Source organism: Globicephala melas, chromosome 5 (genome assembly GCF_963455315.2).
Source record: "Globicephala melas chromosome 5, mGloMel1.2, whole genome shotgun sequence".
Classification (NCBI taxonomy): Eukaryota; Metazoa; Chordata; class Mammalia; order Artiodactyla; family Delphinidae; genus Globicephala; species Globicephala melas.
In genome coordinates this window covers 82,958,831-82,980,332 of record NC_083318.1, presented here as the reverse complement: position 1 = coordinate 82,980,332, position 21,502 = coordinate 82,958,831, and the positions used below count along the sequence as shown (strand labels likewise).

Genomic DNA, 21,502 nt, shown 5'->3' with positions numbered 1-21,502 from the left:
ATTTTAGAATTAATATTAAAAACAGGTCAAGCTTGGATGTTCAATAGAGACAAAATATAGCCCATATAAAATATTTGATCAGAATTTTATATAGAGAAAAGTGACAAATGATAATTCTCTACTTTCATGAATTTTCACAAATGTAACCAGCACCCAGCTTAAGAAAATAAGCAGCACCCTAGAAGCCCTTTTCCTGGGACTGATGAAAGTAAGAACCAAAAATGGAAAATCAGCATGATGATGTTACCTTTAGTACAGGATAAAAAGAAGAGAGAAGGAAAGGAGGTAAAGACGGAAGGAAGGAAGGAAGGAAGGGAGGGAGGGAGGGAGGGAGGCAGGGAACACCTGGCGGAAAACACCACCTTCCTATCCACCCTAAGGTCTTGAATAATTTCATTTCTCAGGGAGTGGAGGGAGGATTTGGACTGGATGTTTCCACCTCTACCCAAGGTTCTCTGCAGATTAAGTACCAGCAGAGATGCAGTTGGACAAACACACAAAGCAGATCCATTCAGACTTGCCTCATCCAGATGGAGCTGGAAAAGATGCAGATGGAGCCGAGTCACAAGAGGGCTTGAGTGGAACTGCAGCGAGCGTCCAGCACTAGTGCCAGGGGTCGGCATCTCGAGCCTGACCACAACAAGGAGCCCTTGACACGCATTCAGCAGCTTCAGGAACAGGAGGCCGAGGTGGACGAGAAGATGAAAGAGCAGCTGGAGCGCAACAGATTGCGTAAGCAGAGCCTGGACGCAGCCAGCGAGAACCCGCGGGAGAAGGAGGGCCTGGCAGAAGCCAGTGAGACCATCAGTGCTTTAAAGGGGAAGATCTCGGAATGGCAGTCGAGTGCAGAGCTAGGAGGTGCAGGTGAAGTTCCTAGAGTCTGAGAAGCAGAAGCTGAAGGTGCGTGCAGCTGGCCTTGCAGCACACACGGGCAAAAAAAAAAAAAAGGCCGGAAGCTATTCAGAAAATTTAGGAATTCCAGGCCGGCCAAGAAGTGAGAGCAGACCAGGAGCATAAGATTAAGGATTTGGAGGGGCTTCCCTGGTGGCGCAGTGGTTGAGAGTCCGCCTGCCGATGCGGAGGTTCGTGCGGGTTCGTGCCCCGGTCCGGGAAGATCCCACATGCCGCGGAGCAGCTGGGCCCGTGAGCCATGGCCACTGAGCCTGCGCGTCTGGAGCCTGTGCTCCGCAACGGGAGAGGCCACAACAGTGAGAGGCCCGAGTACCGCTAAAAAAAAAAAAAAAAAAAAAAAAAAAAAGATTAAGGATTTGGAGCATCAATTATTCCTGCTGCGATGCTGAAGAACAGGAAGTCTGAGCGGTGCCGCTGCGCAAGATGGCGGGAGCTAAACGAACTGAGGGAAGAGAAGCCTCCCCGCCGGAGAAGTGAGAGAACAACAAACAGGCTCCTCAGAGAAAAACCGGAGGGGCTGCAGCGAAGGCTGGGACGTCAGGAGATGCAGGAAAATCTGCTGAATCTGGAGCCAGAGAAGGCGAGGCTGCTGGCGAAGCTGCAGAGCTGGGCGAGACTGGACCAGGCCCTGGACTTGAACATTAGGACCCGGGAGACAGTTCCATGTTCTTTCTTGGGTCTCAGCAGAGAGAGCTTGCCCTGAAAGACAGGAGCAGCTCCATCACCAGCAGCGTCCCGGGCTGGAGAAGGTCAGGCAGCTGTTCGTGGAGGAGGTCCACCAAGTCAGCAGTCAGCTGCTGGAGGAGAGGAAGAAGCGGGAGACTCGGGAGGCGTGGCCCAGAGACCGGAACTCGTCATGCTGCTGAAGAAGGTGAGGAAGACGAGGCCCAGAGAGCGACTTGGCCGGAGCCCTTAGCAAGTAAGGGGCAGCCTCCCGCCTTCGTTCCTTACCCAGACCCTGTGCAACCTCCCTCCCGGGTGCACTTCTGTCCCTCAGAATCCCTGCCTTTGCCTTTGAGCATCTCCCTTCCACCTTCCCACCTGTACTTGGGCGGTACCTTGAAAGGAGCAGCTCCGTTGCTACCCGCTTCCGGCCGCCATCGAGTGGATGCTTCGGAACATCAAAAGTGCTTCCTGCGAGACAGTGGATACAGGTCTGTCCATTTATGATGCTATGACTTAAAATTAGGAACTTGGAAAATGGTGTTAATTGCCTTTCTCCCCCAACAATTAAAAGAATTGCGGCTTTCAGGGCCTTTAGGGCGGGAAGGTGAGCAGTGGTGGGAGCAGGTGCCCAGGCTTGGAACAGGGCTCTGCCCTAGCATTAGACGGGGCTTGGAGACGCCTCTCTTCCTTCTTCAGGTCTTTGGAGTCACCTGTGCTTGCTGCTGGGTGGGTTTAGGTGACTCAGGCAGCTCCTGATTTTCTTTGTCCCTCAGATGCCCTCTAAGCTAGGTTCCTTCTCCTCCACCTGTTCAGAAGGCTCGCATACCCTGTCTTCCGGAGCACACCTCAATCCTTTCCTCAATCCTCGTCCTGTCACTCCTCCACCACAGGCACAAGGCTAGGCTGCACCGGCCACACTGAGCTGTCGTAGGCTCGTTCCAGCTGTTTTCTCCAGACTTGCTTGATTGTGCACCCCGTTGTAAAAAAAAATGTGCAGTATGCACACCAATATGTGCATGTTCATTTTTAAAGCATGCGTTTGATCCACGGTCCATTAATAAATATTAAATAATTAAATATTGAATACATTTATTTTGAAAATTTTTTACAAATAAAATTACACAAAGTTTTAAAAATGATTTTCTTTTTTTAATTGAAGTGTAATTGACATATAGCATATTAGGTTCAGCCGTAAATGTAATGATTCTATATTTGTATATGTTTTGAAATGATACCACAGTAAGTCTAGTTAATGTCAGTCACCATACATAGCTACAGTTTTTTTCCTCATGATGAGAACTTTTAAGATTTCTTCTCTTAGCAACATTCAAATATACAATACAGTAGTATTAACTGTAATCATCATGCTGTACCTACATTCCCAGTGGCTTATTTATTTGTTAACTGGAAGCTCATACCTTTTGACTACCTTCACCCACTTTCCAGCCCCCAGCCCCTGACCCTGGCAACCACCAGTCTGTTTTCTGTATCCATGAGTTTGTTTTTCTGGATTGTTTTTCAGATTCCAAATATAAGACAGACTATACAGTATTTGTCTTTCTCTGTGTAACTTATTTCACTTGGCATAATGCCCTCGAGGTCCATCCATGTTGTCACAGATAGCAAGATTTCCTACTTTTTTATTGCTGAATAATATTTTGTATATAATATTTAATTATATATGTTATATATATATCACATATTCTTTATCCATTCATTGTTGGACACAGGTTGTTTCCATGTCTTGGCTATTGTAAATAATGTTGCAGTGAACATGGGGGTGTATGTATCTTTGAGTTAGTGTTTTTATTTTCTTTGAACAAATACCCAGAAGTGGAATTGCTGGATCGTATGGTAGTTCTTTTTTTTAAGTTTTTAAGGAACCTCCATACTGTTTTCCGTAGTGGTAGCACTAATTTACATTCCCACCAACAGTGTACAACTGTTCCTTTTTCTGCACATCCTTGCCAAAACTTTTTATTTGTTGTCTTTTTAATAATAGCCATTCTGACATGTGTGAGGTTAAATCTCACTGTGGTTTTGATTTGCATATACCTGATGATTAGTGATATTGAACATCGTTTCATGTACCTGTTGGCCATCTGTGCGTCTTTTTTGGGAAAATGTCTATTCGGAATCTCTGCCCATTTTTAAAATCAGATTTGTGTGTGTGTGTGTGTGTGTGTGTGTGTGTGTGTGTGTTGCTATTGAGCTATGATGCCTTCTTTATATATTTTGGACATTAGTACCTTATCAGATCTGTGATTTGCAAATATTTCCTGCCATTCTGTAGGGTGCCTTTTCGTTTTGTTGGAGGCTTCCTTTGCTGTGTAACAGCTTTTTAAATTGATGTAGTCCCACTTCTTTACTTTTACTTTTGTTGCCATTGCTTTTGGTGTCAAATTCAAAAAAGTATATATCTCTAAGGCTAATATCAAGGAGCTTACTGCCACCTATATTTTCTGCTAGGAGTTTTATAGTTTCAGGTCCTACATTCAAGTCTTTAATCCATTTTGAGTTAATTCTTATGTGTGGCGAAAGATAGTAGTACAGTTTCACTGTCATCTGCAAATAGTGACAGTTTCAATTCTTCCTTTCAAAATTTGTATGTCTTTTGTTTCTTTTCCTTGTTTAATTGCACTGGCTAGGACTGCCAGTACTATATTGGACAGAGTGGTACGAGTGAGCATCCTTGTCTTGTTCCTGATCGTAGAGGGAAAGCTTTCAGGTTTTCACCATTGAGGATGACATTAACAGTGGGTTTGTCATATATGGCCTTTATTACACTACGGTACATTTCCTCTATACCCACTTTGTTATGAGTTTTTATCATAAATGGATGTTGAATTTCATCAAGTACCTTTTCTGCTATTATTGAGATGATTGTATTATTTTTTATCATTCATTTTGTTAATGTAGCATATTACATTGATCAATTTGCTGTTGTTGAACCATACTTGCATCCTTGGAATAAATTCCAATTGATCACAGTGTATGATTCTTTTAATGCATTGTTGAATTCAGTTTGTTAATATTTTCCTGAGGATTTTTGCATCTATATTTATCAGTGACATTGGCCTCTAATTTTCTTTTCTTGTAGTATCCTTGTCTGGTTTTGGTATTAGGGTAATGCTGGCTTTGTGAAGTGAGTTTGGAAGTATTCTCTCCTCGTCTATTTTTTGGAAGAGTTTGAGATGGATTGGTATTAATTCTTTGAATGTTTGGTAGAATTCACCTGGCCCTGAACTTTTGTTTGCTGGGAGTTTTTTGGATTACTGATTCAATTTCCTTACTAGTAATCAGTCTGTTCAGATTTTCTTTCTTCATGATCCTGTCTTGATAGGTTATATGTTCTAGGAATTTATCTATTACTTCTAGGTTGTTAGTGTGCCAAAGATTTAAAACTGCTAGAAGAAAGCACATCCCTCAGGAAAAAAAAATCACATTAAATCACGTTCTGAGCAAATATACACCTTATTCTGGCTCAAGGAGAATGAAACACATAGTAGAGTCTTTTTTTCAGAGTTAGCTCCAAAAGTTAACTCCTCCTCCTTAGCTAAGGAGTGTCAACAAAGAACAACAAATTTGGTGCCAGTTATATAAGACATACTGGGAGACTAAAATCTAAAGTGTAATAGCATATTCCTATTCATTCTTAAATAGGATTGTGCTTCTACAGGAGACTCCATAAACAAATAATGCTATAATTTACCTGATACTTATGTTGATTCAGCTTCTGATATGAACTGCTAAAAATCCAAAACAAGTATCAAAATGTTTCAGCATGTCAGACTCAGCAGTCAACACAACTTTGATGTTTCTACATTTTATCTTATCTGCTTTGTAAATACATCAGTCAACTTATGAGTTCTACATCCTAGTATTAAGAGTCTACTGCTACCTGACAGCCAGCTATATTTCTAAAACAACCTTTTCCCTAGTATTTCTAAACTTCCATTGATCAAAACACCCAAGCATATTCCTCAATAAAAGTAGACATCTGTTAATTCAAGTATACTTCACAAATGCTGAATTGTTAAAAGCTCCTTTACAATTCAGGAAGGCAACTGTGATTTAATAAGTAATAAACCACACAGAATTTTTTTTTCAGGGAAAGCATGTAAAAAATAGGCGGGTGAATAAACTGGCAAGATGTTTTCATTTACTTAAGTGATAACCTTGAAATAAGCTAAAAATATACCCTGCGAAATTGATCTAAACTGAGGAAATGTCATTGTATAACTGTGGTTATGAATCACCTTCCCATGACGTAATATGACAAAGATTGTGTGTACGTGAAAATCTGCTTAACACAATGAGAAGGGAGATTAAGCTTCTCTATCTATTTGAAAGCTATTTTCTCAGAAGTCTATATATTGGAAAATTTTTTTCTTTTATAAAATGCATTTATAATTTTCAGTAAGAAGAAACCATTCAAAACTCTTATTACAATGGGGAATTTTTAACTCCCCAATTTTATGCTACCTTTTATTAGGCCAGAAATTAACTTTATATATCTTTTAACTAGCCCTTTTAAAGCTGAAAATATCTATCAAAAATCTACACAATACAGCTTAAGCCTGTATAATAGTCCACTATGCCTAAAAATTACATAATAAAGTTCCTTGATAATAGATTCCATCATAATTAATGGTGCCAGAGTACTTTCAAGAAAATAAAACTAGATTTTACCAGTTTGATTTCTCTTTATTAACAAATTGATAAATATTTATATTATTTTTTTAGATAAATCCATGGCTATTTTCTTTTTAATATATATTTTTAAAATGACACACTGGGAACAATATGCATCTTATTACTTTACAACGTACAATAACTTCTACTTCTGGCTATATAACGGCATAACTGCAATCTTTTATACTATATTTTACAAAGTTAAAATTGGCCTTCATTACAGATCATTTAAGAAGCACATTTCTATTCTACTGGAGTCCAGATTAGAAGCAAGTTCAAATGGATTCTGCCCTGTTCCCTTCTTCAGGGACTAAGCTTCCGCTTTATGTACTATTATACAAAAGCATGTCAAAGTCCTCTCAACCCCTATTCTATTGGCTTTGAGGATTAATTAAATTATTAATACACTAAAATAAAATCTCTAGACACAACAAGGCATTCATTGCTCCAAACTGAACAATCAGTTGGTAGTTCGCTGGGTGCTAGTAACAAAATATGCGTATTGGCCCTGAGTTTGTTTCCACACGGATTCATGGTATTTTGACCTGTCCAACCACACCTAATCTCTCACCCATCTTGTTTGCCACAGTTAAAGGGCTCAGTTTTCTCTCTCCAGTTCCATAGAACCTGAATTTCCAAGGCACTGTTGTCCCTTCTCCTTTTATGTAACTTCCTCAAACAATTATCAAATTTCTGCTTCTGAAAAACTCTTCTTAAAAACACATGCATTTGACGGGCTTTCCTGGTGGCGCAGTGGTTGGGAGTCCGCCTGCTGATGCAGGGGACACGGGTTCGTGCCCCGGTCCGGGAAGATCCCACATGCCGCGGAGCGGCTGGGCCCGTGAGCCATGGCTGCAGAGCCTGCGCGTCCGGAGCCTGTGCTCCGCAACGGGAGAGGCCACAGCAGTGAGAGGCCCGCGTACCGCAAAAAAAAAAAAAAAAAAAAAAACCCAAAACTCTATTCTTATTTTATATATTTTGAACTGAAATTAAGAAAGAAGCAAGGGCAGAACACAGATGGTGATAGAGCCAGTAATCAAACTCAGTTCTGTCCAATTTTAAACTTCTTCACAGTAGACTCAATTTGTTTGATCAGTCCATTTCACTTACACCACAATAATGGAATACATGAGTAATTAACATTTTCATACCTTTCATTTATTCTTTTCTGGTTAGCAGCTAACCGGGATAATTGGAAGTTGTAGGTGACATGAACGAATCTACTCCATAGAAAGCAATCTGCGTTAGTTACAAGACTAAGGTTGAAGAAACACCCTAAATAAATGAAATATATAAATAAATAAAAATATTATCTAGCCTACTCAGAAAAGCCTGTAGGGCTTCAAGTTTAAAAATAAGATTAGTCTGCAAATGATATTCACATAAATTGCAAAGTAAGATAGGGGTTAGGATATGAGACAACATTACAAACATTTGTTTTTCTAGTATATTAGAATAAAATGAACATTAAAACAATATAAATCAGTTAGCATCTTAAGATGTCAATTTTTTTCCTATTTTCCAATATTTTACTATTATTTTTTCTTTGCAGAGAGAACTGTATTGGATGAAAGAATAAAATTTCATTCCACGTACTTTACCTTGGCCAAATACAAATGACTTAGAATGGTGTTTATCTTATTAATCTAAAGAGCATTAGGGAGGGGAGAGAAATGAACAGAAGTACAATTCTGATTTCTGAGTCTGCAAATGGAAATACTTATCAAAGACTATAGTCTAACCGTGTGATCCACTGAATAGAAATAAGGGAACAATGTGCGCGATTTGTTAACTAGGTGTTTCCTATGAAATGTAATTGTCTGCTACATCAAACAAATAGAAGTATGCTGATTTATTCACTTAGTTTCATCTGAGAAATGCCCTAATTCTTTTTATAATTTATTTTATTTTTATGATGCTAGTATATATTCTGAAGAAAGAAAAAAGAAAAACATGAGCTATTTTCTACAAATGATTTTAAAATTCTATTTTGGACTTAAAAAATTTATTTATAATAAAGCTAATTCCAGTCAGGAACTATTAAAGTGTTTCTAGTGGTATATTCATTCTCAACCACATGACAAACACTTTTTAATACAACATGATATTTTAGGGTCAGGTATAAATAAAAGTTAAGCAATGCTATTTACTTTGTGTTATGCTTCCAAATTACTCTCTGTCGGGGACAACATGTTATAATGAGCCCTCTGTAGTTCTTTTTTTTTTTTTTTTTTTTTCTGGTACGTGGGCCCCTCACCGCTGTGGCCTCTCCCGCCGCGGAGCACAGGCTCCGGACGCTCAGGCTCAGCGGCCATGGCCCACGGGCCCAGCCGCCCTGCGGCACGTGGGATCCTTCCGGACCGGGGCATGAAGCCGCGTCCCCTGCATCGGCAGGGGGACTCCCAACCGCTGCGCCACCAGGGAAGCCCCCCTCTATAGTTCTTGACTACGGTAAACTCTGCAGGCAGGTAGCACACTGATCCGGTCACTACTGTATCAAGGGAATAGATTCATCATTAAATTTACATGTTTATGTATAAAGAAATTATTCTACTAGTTAAATAGATGATTCTAAAAGACAACAAACCAAATGCCAACTTACAAAAAAATAAAACAAGCTCTGAGCTAAAATCAGGACATTTGGTCTCTTATTTTGTCTTACAAGTTTTGTTTATCTAAATAGTTGCTTAGATAGGCTTTTTTACGTTTGCTTCTTCTCCAAGTGCTAAGCAAGACTCTTTTTTACAAGCCTCCATTCACTGGTCATCACTTTGCAAAATTACTTTACACTGTGACCTAGTTATGAGTTAATTGGTTTGTAAACTCTGCTTTAATTCTTTGATCACTTGCTTACTGCTCTGCTTTTGTCTTCACTGTCGATCAGAGATCAACCTTAACTTTTCCCAGGTTATAATTCAAAGCTGTCTTGTTGGATGTCAAGTCAACCATATATCAGATTTCAAAATTAATACTGTACACTCTATCATATGATTCTGTGTCTTCCTCTTTTGTCTGAAATGTATTCCCTATTTCCATTTATTACATGGCACCTTATTTATTAAAAGTGCCAGATAGTATGTTATCTTAATGAATTAAATTCATTTATTTTAAAAAGGCAATTGTAGACAGAGCAGTATTCAAATAATTTTATAGGAGTTTCTTTAGGGGACTATTGTGTGTAGAACATTCATAGAAAGAGATGGGGAGAAGACTAGGGGCATCAGAGTAGGGGCAATGAAATCTTGATAAGGGAAGCAGATTTGAACCAATCTGACTAACTTCAGTTCCTTCACAGCTGGTCTATGACTAGATCTGGATATGCAATTAAGGTGTTGGGTGTGTGTATGTGTGTGTGTGTGTGTGTGTGTGTGTGTTTGCAGGGGACAGTGAGTACATAAATCAATCTTTCTTCTCACCTATCAGAAAAAACTTAACAGGTAGCCAAAAAAGAAGAAAATGATAAGTATATTGCATTTTAGTTTTATGTCTCTTGTAATTAAAATTGACAAACAAAAATATACACCTTCTCTTATTTATGGGTTAAGATTTAATTCTCTGAGGCCAGGAATGGCAGAGATAAACATCTATACTTATGTGTAGTTTGTAAGACTTTTATTTGAAGCAGGCTAAAAATAAAAACAATATTTAAAAAGGAATTTCTATGGAAAAATCTCTGATGTACAAGAATTCCAAATAATTTATGTAGATATCTCAGTCTGAAGGGACATCCTTCCGAAGACTACAGTATGGAAAGAGGTGGGGGAATTAACATTACAGTAGAAAAATCAGACAAACACTACCTCAGCCAGGCAATCAAGGTCAACTTCAACATCAAAAAGTCATGTTGATAGTATGTATTCTTGATATGATGTAATAAGAATGGCAGTTTTCCTATTGGTCTTCCTCATTAAAATCCATAACCAGTTTAATTGTGAGAAAACCACCAGACAAATCCCAATAATGGGATATTCTGGAAAATACTTGACCCAGTACTCTGAAAAACTCTTAAGGTCATCAAAAACAAGAAAAGTTTGTGAAATTGTCACAGTCAAGTGAGTCGTAGCTTTGAGACATGATAACTAAATGCAGTGTGGTATCCTGGATGGGATCTTGCGGCATAAAAATGATATTAGGTAAATCTTAGAAAATCTGAATAAATCATGGACTTTAGTTAATAATAACCTATCAATATTGGTCCTTTAATTATAAGAAATGTACCATACTACCGTGTTAATTATAGGGAAAAATGGATGTGGATAATTATTTCTATAAATCTAAAGCTATTCTAAATTAAATAGTTTATTTCTAAAAAGCAATATCATAGTCAAATGATAAATTACATATACATATTTATTAATTTCATTCACTAAAACCAATAAATAGATATCACTCTGAGTTATATACATGAAAATATTTTTCAGTGATTATCCTTATTGATATCATTCAAATATTTATCAAATCTCTATATATGTATATTTATATCATATTTTCTCAAATATTTCACCATAAGTTTGATGTCAATGTATACAAACCAAAAAAGGTCAGGTGAGATTGTGTATAGGAGGTTACCAGAGTATAGTTTTGTTCCCACCCTGCCCACCTCCATTTTCTTATTTTGAGGGGAAAGACACATAGACATCAAATCAATTGAGTGTGATGCAGTGAATATTAATTGACATCTACTAAATATCAAGTGTTTATGAATACTGCAATGAAAATAATGCAGTCTTCCCTCAAGGTGCTTACAGTTTAAAAATGACAAGAAACAATCACACCACATGGTGTGATTCTACCATGATGGGAGTAAATAAAGGGTCATTATGGGAAGACACACCAGGCCAGCTAACCAGTTCTGGGGTTGGGGAGCGTGGTTGTCTAGAATAATACTGACATCCAAAAATTATGTTGGAATTAGCCAGACAAACTGGTTGAAAATTATTTAGGCAAAGAAAATAACACATGTAAATTCCAGGAATAAAAGCAGGGCTTATTCAGGAACTGTAAATAGTTCACTGTCTCGAACATAGAGAATGCATAAGAGATATGGTGATGTTGGGGAAAGAGATCATACAGAAGGGATCTTTTAACATTTGTTGAAGAACCTGATTTTACCTTCATGGCAATGAAGAACAAGTGGAGAATTGTACCTTCCTTTTGCCTTTCTTCCTTCCTTCTTTATTCAGTCATCAAAGACTTTTCATCAAGAGAGTAACATGAGAGAATTTCCTTAAAAATGAATAAACCACACACCTATTAGAGTGGCCAAAATCCAAAACACTGACAACACCAAATTCTGGTGAGGATGTAGAGCAACAGAAACCCACAGTAGTTAATGGTAGGAATGCAAAATGGTATAACCACTTTGGAGACAGTTTAGCAGTTTCTTATAAAACTAAACATACTACTACTATATGATCCAGCAATTGTGTTCCTTGGTATTTACCCAAAGAAGTTGAAAACCTAGGTCCACACAAAAAGCCTGCACATGAATGTTTATAGAAGCGTTATTCATAATTGCTAAAACTTGGAAGCAACAAAGGTGTCCTTCAGTAGGTGAATGCATAAAGAAACTGTAGTACATCAGTGCAATGGAATATTATTCAGTGCTAAAAAGAAATGAACTTTCAAGGCATGAAAAGACATGGAAGAAACAAATGCATATTTCTAAGTAAAAGAAGTCATTCTGAAAAGGCTGTATTCTTACTGTATGATTCCAACTAGATGACCTTCTGGAAAAGGCAAAACTATGGAAACAACAAAATGATCAATGGTTGCCAGGGTGTTAGAGGGTAGAGAAGAAGAGAGGAATGACTAGGAGGATAACAGGGGATTTTTAGAGCAGAGAAAATACTCTGTATGGTACTCTAATGATGGATCCATGTTATTTTACGTTTGTCCAAACCCATAGAATATACAATCCCAAGAGTGAACCGCAATGTAAACTATGGACTCTGGGTGATAATGAGGTGCCAATGTAGATTCACTGATGGTAACAAATATACCACTATGATGGGGCATGTCAATAAGGAAGGAAACTATGCCTGTGTGGGGGCAGGCAGTATATGGGAAATAAAGTCTACTAAAACAAAACAAAGCAAACAAGAAAACAGCACCAAGCCTGACTCCCAGTTATATATCTCCTGGAATATAAGGGAAATCTCTATACCTTCCTCTCAACTTTTCTGTGAACCTAAAACTTCTCTAAAAAATAAAGTCTTAAATAAGTAAATCTGGCTTTATTGTGGAGAGTAGACTTAGAGGGTAGAAAGACTGAAGAGAGTATGGATAAAGAACAATTAATGGATTAATTCAATTAATGTTTTAATTAATCATGGCCTGAATGGAGGGAACAGCTAGCCATGAGTTGAAGTCAGGGGAAAATAGGGTCAAAAGATCTGAAGAGATTTGCATAGATTTAGTGAGTCACTGGCTCCCTCAATGTTTTATCCTCACACCAGGAATCAAAGTCTTGACATAATTTACAAAATCTTTAGTTCACCTTGTCCTTGCTAATATATCAGGTTCATCTAATATGTTCTCTATCACTATGGTCATCCATCAATACTAATTGCCTTTCTGTTCTGTGAACGTGCCCAGAAATGTATATATGTACATTGGTTCTTTCTTCTTTCTGGAATAGACCCTGTTCCTTTATCTTTGCATGGCTGACTTCACCTGACAATGATCTTTTCATCTTAGATTATCATTTCCTCAGAGAGACCTTTCCTCAGTGATTCCTCACCCACCCTCCATTCACACCTGTCACAGCACTCTTATTTTCTTCTTTGGAATTATGACAGTCTGAAATTATTTTGTTCATCGATTTACGTGTCTATGAGTTCTTCACTAGAATGTAAGTTTCATGAGGACAGAAATATTTTATGTATCATATAGGGTCTGGGAGGTACTCAATAAGTGTTTGGTGATGGATGTATGAATCAATGCAGAAGATTTAGCCAGAGAAAGAGGAGGCAAGAATGACTCTTAGATTTGGCTTTAGCAACTATTTGAATAGTTAAGCAATTCAGTTAAACTATAGAGGAGGATGAGTAAGTTTGTGGGAGAGGAAGACGAATTCAATTTGAGATGTTTTCAGCTTAAGGTATTTATAGGACAACAGAGAATAGATGTCCATTTGACATTGTAGATTTTCCTGGTTCACAGCAAAAGATTTAGGTTGGGGATACATTTGAATAAGAACAGAAAAATCATAATTGTCCATCAAAATTCAAGTTTGATTGCACTGAAATATTATATTAAATAAAGTTTCTATCTGCTAAGAATGGGATTTGAGTTTGCATCCCAAAAAGTAATAGTCAAAACAAGAAAAATATTAGTGATCTAAGGGCCACATTAAATTTTTATTTGATATTATCAAAACAAGTTTTTAAAAAAATTTTCATCTAATTCCTAATTCCTTTATCTTCCCCCTTTTACTGTTATAAAAACTGAGTGAAATAGTAAGGCCATAGCCCCTCAAGGTCCTGCCTGTGATATGACATTATACATATATATATGTGGAAAGAGGTGGGGGTGGGGAGAGTAGGCATGCTATCCATTTTTGAGAGGGAAATCTAGTAATTGTGCCTTGGAATATTTACCCTTTGGCAGTGGAGCTCATATGGTGATAAATATTTTCCCTGATGTGTGGAAGGCCCACGACATGAAAAGAAGAGTGAAGACTAGTAGGGTGAGAAAAAGTAGAGTGCTATGAGCATTTTTAGTAATTGTACTTGTATTTTAATCATGTGACCCAACTCTTTAGATGTAATATAATATGGGTAGAATACAACACCACTAAATAAGGCGTAGCAGAAGACTGATATTTACAGATATCACCAAGACACCAGGCAACCTATGACCTCACAACAGCTCTGAAAGGTATTGTTAGCCTATATTAGAGATAACGAGATTGAATTTCATCAAGATTAACTTCACAAAGCTAGCAAATGGCTGATTTGTGATTTGAAAGAAGATATATCTGATTTCATAGACTATGTTCTTAGCACCATATCATGCTGCCTCCCTTGTCAAACTTACTTCCCCTGCGTTAACTTTTCTGTTTTTCTTTTTTTTGCGGTACGCGGGCCTCTCACTGTTGTGGCCTCTCCCGTTGCGGAGCACAGGCTCCGGACGCGCAGGCTCAGCGACCATGGCTCACGGGCCCAGCCGCTCCGTGGCATGCGGGATCTTCCCGGACCGGGGCACGAACCCGTGTCCCCTGCATTGGCAGGTGGGCTCTCTACCACTGCACCACCAGGCAAGCCCCCTGCGTTAACTTTTAAGTCCATCCAACATATTTATTGACTGCTTACTATGTGGTAGGCACTGTGTTAGAGCTTGGGAGACATAAATTAACTAAATAGACAAATATTTTTCATCTCGTGGTTCTTATACATTAATGATGAGCAAAGTCAATGAGAATAATTAATACATAAATTAGGTAGATAATTATAAGGTGATGATTGCTATAAAGCAACAGATTTAGGTAAGGGGAATATGCATGCTGGGATAGGGGCAGGAGTTGTAATTTTTAATAAAAATGTCAGAATAGACCTCACTGAGAAAAGTGACATTTGAGCAGCGACTTGATGGGAATAAACGAATAGCAATGAGGATATCTGGGAGAAAGGTGTTCCTGGCAGAAGGAATACTTAAGTGCATATGCCCTGTAAAAATCAAAGTCCTATCAGAGAATACATAGTTCATTCAAAATGGGTAACTGGAGAAGAGCTTAATAAAGGGACTATTTACAAGTGTGTGGACATTGTGTAGGGAAGCCACAAGGAAAAGCATAATATCCTGGGGCTAGTGACACAATGAAGGGATGAGAGAGCAGTTAAGGTAAGACAAAAAAAGCAATGTAGAAAGATCACAGCCTCACAGGAGCTCCAATAGCCTTTGCTTGAGGAACTCAGTCCACTTGCACTGAGCCCACTGGGAAGGAGCCAGGGTTAAAACATGTGGACCTCTACCCTCTTTCCCCCTGATCCTGTCTTGATGATCCCCATTGGCTGAACAGAGAAAGGTGGAGAAACATGAAGAGAGGATCTAGAGAGGCAAACCAAGTTCTCCAGCCCAGGTCTTAAGGTCAAACACATGCCTGTCTTTTCCAGCAGGCATAAGCAATTTGAGCAAACTGAGTGAGAGGGAGAGTGGTAGGAAAAGAGTGTGAAATGCAGTAGATGGGAGGCACAACAATCAAGGAAAGAGTGAGTTTTAATTTCGATTGAAATTTCAGTTTGAAATTACATGGGTACATATAGCTATTGATGATGAAATTCCCAAACATCCTTACTAATTTTATACTTTACATGAAAAGTGTATTTCTCATTTGAAGAATTTGCAGAATTTAGTAGCTCTTTGAATGGAAGGAAAGCCAGAAATTCTCTAAAAAGAAAAATAACTAATTTAACATTAAAAATCAGTATTGCACTGTGTTTAAGACTCTGGGCCCCTGTCACAAGCCAGCTTATACTGAAATCTGTAGTTTCTATTTTCATAGTATGTGATTTACAGTGTTGACCTAAAACAGACTACCAGTTTTTTCTCCAGTAAAAATAGGTTTATTTGTGGTTAGCAGATCATTGCAATTTGGGGTCTGCAACCAAGACAAGCCACATGCAAGTCCCCAGCAAAAATGGTGAGAAGAACTCTTTTTATAGAGGGAAAAGGAAGTTGGGAGGGCTCTAGTAAAGAGTCCATGGCTTTTCATAGGCTGAGTCCTTGCCAGGAAAGAAGAGTCTTTCTTCTTCCTGTTGGGCTCTGCTGTAGTCACAGTGCATGAGAACTCCCCATTCTGGCCTCCTGACTGTATTTAATTGAAGTTTCTATTTATTCATTTTTTTACATTATTTACTGTAACCTTTCTAAGCTGTAATTTTATCTTCTAAAATTTAAGAATAATAATAAAACAGTTTTACAATGTTGCTATAATGATTGAATGAGTTAATATAAATATAAAGCAGTTATTATAATCCCTAGCACATTCCTAGAAGTCTAAAGACAATATTAGTTTGTAAGCTAAAATATATTTCTTAATCTTCCTCCAGAGCTTCACATAGTACCTTTCAGAAATTTAAGAATAACTCAAGGAAAGGAGATATCCACCCATGCTATACCTAGTAGTGTATGATGAGATCCAATATAGAGTAGATAGCCACTTTTATCTACCAGACATTTTTCTAAATATTTTACAACACTGTTGAAGTGCAAGAACAGCTAGAATGAAGGAAAAAACATTGTGAGTAGACAGTAGTTTCATCCAATCTACAGGGCAATTAAAACAATTCAAATGTAAGCAAGTTCACATTAGCATGTGCCTTTAGGAACTTCTGAGTTTTGTCCCAAATCCTGGCCTATAATGTGGGATTTCCTCTATTCAAGTAAAAAGTTACAAAGTGTGTCACATGAAGTGTTGGAAACTCCATATACATGGGGCTGCTCATTTAACTGGGGATTGTCTCTCTGTGTTATTGTTTTGTCAATTGAGAACCTAAGTGCCTTTGAAGTATGCCCTTCTGACCACTCATTTTGACATAGAGCTGCCAGGCATCATCCATCGCAATAAGTGACAGTCCTAAGATTAAACTATCATTTCCTTATGAAGACTGTGAAGGTACTTTTACTTATAATTAGTATGCATGCTTTGACGAACCAGACATTTGCAGCACTCTTTCAAATAAAAAGACTAATTAACTATAAATGAATATTTATAAGGCAATCTAGTGCCTGAATTTGACTATACATATAGAAAGATGATTCCAAAAAGAAAAACAATAAACTAGGGTTAGCTGTCTCTCTGGGGTTAAAAAAAAAAAGTTTAAATAAGATCTGATCTGTTTTTTCTTTCCTGGTTTGAAGTATTTTATTTTGGGCTTTTAAATCTTTATTTAGGAAATGCTCTTTTGACTAACACAGATTTTTCTATGTAGACAGGTGGGTGCACTGGCTGACTATTTATGTCTCAATTAAAAAGCATTGTCCTGAGTGGTATGCTGAATATATTCCATATGTAAAAGGAAGATGTATTTGAATTTTATCCAGCCCTAAGATAGATAGATAGGTAGATAGACAGATAGACAGATGGACAGATAAAACCTAGTATCATTTAGAAGGTACCTCCAAAACCAGATGGAACCTTGAACATGGTATAGTAGAACCTAAGGAAATGCATAATAGCTCCATTAATGTTGGACTACAGAACAACTTTACATACTCTACCTTTTCTTTGTTATTTTATACAGATATACAGTATCAATATTACAAAATCTAATAACACCTTTTCAGTCTCAATATGTAATACCATAATCACCCTATTTACTGCAGCAATTGGCTCCCTACTACAAGTCCCCCTAGAACCTTCTTGCTCCTTATACTACTTCTTAGTTTTTCCCAAACACTGTTGAGTTCTAATATAATATTTAATTTGCCATTTATATATATAGCATAAACCATACAAGTCAACATAGGTAAGCTAGCTTGGACATTGAGTAAAAATACATCATAGAAATCTGCATACCCTTTAGGATTCTTCTAGACTATGAGTTATTTTTAGTATTTTCCCAGCATTTTCCTCCCTCTGTCCAGGAACCGCTGATCTCCTCCCTTCAACCCCAACCTCTGGGCTTCATTGTACAGTGTTGGTGATCAAATGTAATAATAGTAATACAGCACGGCACTAATAGTTACTAAGAATACATTCCAAAACCTTTATCATCCTCTTCTTGGAACTTTTTTCATTTCCATCATGACCACCACCAAGAAGTTTTCTTTTGTAAAACATGTTTTACATAATGGTAGTGCACAACGATGATGGCAGAGATACAATGAGGATGGTTTCCTCTAGGCATTGAAGTCTCGAAAGTAGAAAAGACACCAATTTTTGCTTACCATTTTACTTCTTTCATATCACATACTGCTTGCGTATGGTATATAGAGTGAAGGTATTCTGGGAAATTTATTTGGCTCTGTACATTAGCTAGGTGACTGGTTCAAGTAGTCACCTCTGCAGTATTGTTACAGCAGGCAGATAGCTAGATATGAGCAGAGAGGAGGGGGTGGGACATGGGCCAGGTGGCAGGAAATCACACATCTTGTAAACAGGGGGGTCCATGGGCAAAGAAAAGCAGCAACCTTCAGACTGACAGGAAACCACACATTTTGGGATGATGAGGGTCCTGGAGACAGGCAAAGAAAAGTGGGGAAAAACATGAATCTCCTGCATCTGAATGTAACCTGTTGCTCATTATGCTTTCGTTACAATAAAATTAGCCTTGCAGATAAGAAGTACCCACCGTGCACTAATGCCATGACACTTCAGATAAAAGCTAAATAAGGACAAAAATCCCTCCTCCCCTCAGGAAGGTGGAGCTGGGATGAAAATCAGGAAATACGACCCCCAAACTCCTCCTTCCCCAATGAATATTCTGCCCCTTCATTTGTATGCCCCTCATAACCGGCTTGCCAGAGAAACCCTGGATAGCTACTCACCTGTCTGCCCTCTGCTTAAATAAATGCTCACTTTACTTTCTTGATCTCCCTGTCTCATCTCTGAGTTCTTTCTGCAAGAGATAAGAAACTTGCCACCCCGGGAACAGTATTACCAGTGTAAAAAATCACTCTATGCTCTTTCAGGACTGCAGTGGATAATCCAGGTCATAGATAGCAAATCCTCAAAACCACAGACCTACTTCAATTGACATATGCAATATATTTATATATGTTAATGTGTAAATTTTAATTGCCAGCTTTATCTAGAGACATGTCCAAGTCCTAGAATGGACTGAAAGAAGCTATCAAGAAAAAAGAAAAAGGAAAAGAAACAAACAGCAATAAACTCTCCAGATTTCTCTTTCCAAACCCAGCTATACTGAAAAGAGGAATTCAACTCCAACTAAACATGAACATGATGAGTTCAAGCAACTGCCTCCAACAGGATATTCAATCCTTTTACAGACACACCTTGGGGGGAATCCAACGCATCTTTAATTAATTTAATTAGACACAATTTTGTCAATTAACATGATAAAATGGAGCTACCTATGGGCTGCCTGCTTATGTGCTCAAGAGCCCTGCTGCCTGGCTCCTGCCTTTTCAAAAACCAGCTGCTAATTATTTGCCAAATTTATAGGCAGTGCTTTTGCTAAGGGTGGTGTATTTGTTGAAACTATAACATGTTTTCAGCTGACTTTCAGCAATCTAGAATTTCCTGTCCAGTTGTATCTGTTGTATGTTGTAACCTCTGTATGCCTTCATTTTCACATGCTCATGAGAAGTGTTGGACTTGGTATATCATGTAGGTAACAGAAGAACTAATAAATATCAGTCCTACCATGTTAGAAATCGTTTCGCTGCCAACATAAACACAGACACACACACAGTTCCTGCTGCACCTGCCACGTCATTTGATATCACTGTGAGTAAAAACTTTGCTGTGCGTTTACTATTTTGTTTCATATACCTGATGTGTTATAATTGAAGCTCAAATATTTAACCAGTGACAGAAACAACAACACCTAGTTTTTTTTTGTACAAATTACTGACCAGGCAGGATGAAGAGGATCAATAGAAAGGAATCAAATATTTTTGGTAATAAAGGCACACATTTAGCCATCATATTTTTGCCATTAACAACTACCTAAATTTCCATTTAATGGCTTTAGGCAAGAGATGGCAAAGATCAATAAGACTGACCTAATGATAAAAACCAAAATATAGACGTTTCAAAACAAAGCATTTTTCTCTCAGAGACGCTATATTTATTAGTTGGATTTCTTTGAATGTTAGAACACTATGAGAAGAGGAGAGTAATACCAATCCAACTCAAGCTATATGTGTAGAAAATTAAGGTATAATTATATATAAACATATATATCTAATTTTAGTGTTTCTAATATTTGTATATATTTATAATCATCCTCAAATAGTACTCAAAATCCTTGGAATAGATGGAGTACATATTATATCCAATTCACAATAACTCTCATAATATGTTAATGTTAAATTACAAAATGGGGAGTTGAGGGACTTCTCTGGTTGCTCAGTGGTTAAGAACCCACCTGCCAATGAAGGTGACACGGGTTCAATCCCTGGTTCGGGAAGATCCCACATGCTGCAGAACAGCTAAGCCCGTGCGCCACAGCTACTGAGCCTGTGCTCTAGAGCCCATGAGCCACAACTACTGAGCCCACATGCCACAACTGCTGAAGCCCGTGCACCTAGAGCTGGCACTCCACAACAAGAGAAGCCACCACAATGAGAAGCCGGCACATTCGCAACGAAGAGTAGCCCCTGCTCGCTGCAACTAGAGAAAGCCTGCGCACAGCAATGAAGACCCAACGCAACCAAAAATAAATAAATACAATTGATTTTTTACAAAAAAAATTGGGGAGTTGAGAATGATAAAGAAAGAATATGATATTTCAAAATTCCTAGAAACACAATCAAAATTCCATGACACCTTTCTAAAATACCAGGTGACATCAATTGATTAACCTGCCTTTGATGTTATAATTTTATTAGATATATTTATATAATTTATTATATGTATTTTATATAAATAAATATATTATATCATTACATTTACACACATACACATGCACATGTAATCCTTTAAAGTGGTAGGAGAACATAACTCTTTTTAACACTGGTGATTGAATCATGATAACTTCATGAAGAAAAAAACATCAATCTGATTCAAGTAGAAATAATACTTAAGAGTGTTTTAGAAGAGTAATTTTATGATAAAGATATTGAGGCATGATGAACAGGGGATATGATGGAAACGCAGGAGGCAAGGAGGAAAACAAAGGAGGCAAGGAAAAGACCGACTTCGACAGCTGTTACACCAGATGCTTTAAACAAAAGTGATTGAGATTGGGAGAACTAGAGAACAGCTTTTCAATAAAATTATGCGAAATGGGTAAATTGGACCAAAAGCTTTTACGTTGGCAAAAATAAATTCCTTCAATTACTTTTAAGACTAAAAGGCTAATATATAGGAGATCCCAAAGCTGGATAACACATGAAAACTAACAAAAAAGAATGCAGAAAACATGACTCCGAAATGTGATTATATGAAAAAGAACTATGAATTCATCACTTTTATCAATTATTGTTGATTCTTAGACATGATTTATAAACTTATAAGTGTATAAAAAAATCACGGAGAATTATTTAGGTAAATAAAAGAAACAATGAATGATAAAAATTACTGAACCTAATGTAA

At 37.8% G+C, this 21,502-nt stretch overlaps 1 pseudogene; it reads left to right on the top strand.

Moving 5' to 3' along the window:
• Positions 1-234: 234 nt before the first annotated feature.
• Positions 235-1,778, top strand: LOC115865712 (mitotic spindle assembly checkpoint protein MAD1 pseudogene; annotated as a pseudogene).
• The last annotated feature ends 19,724 nt before the right edge of the window (positions 1,779-21,502 follow it).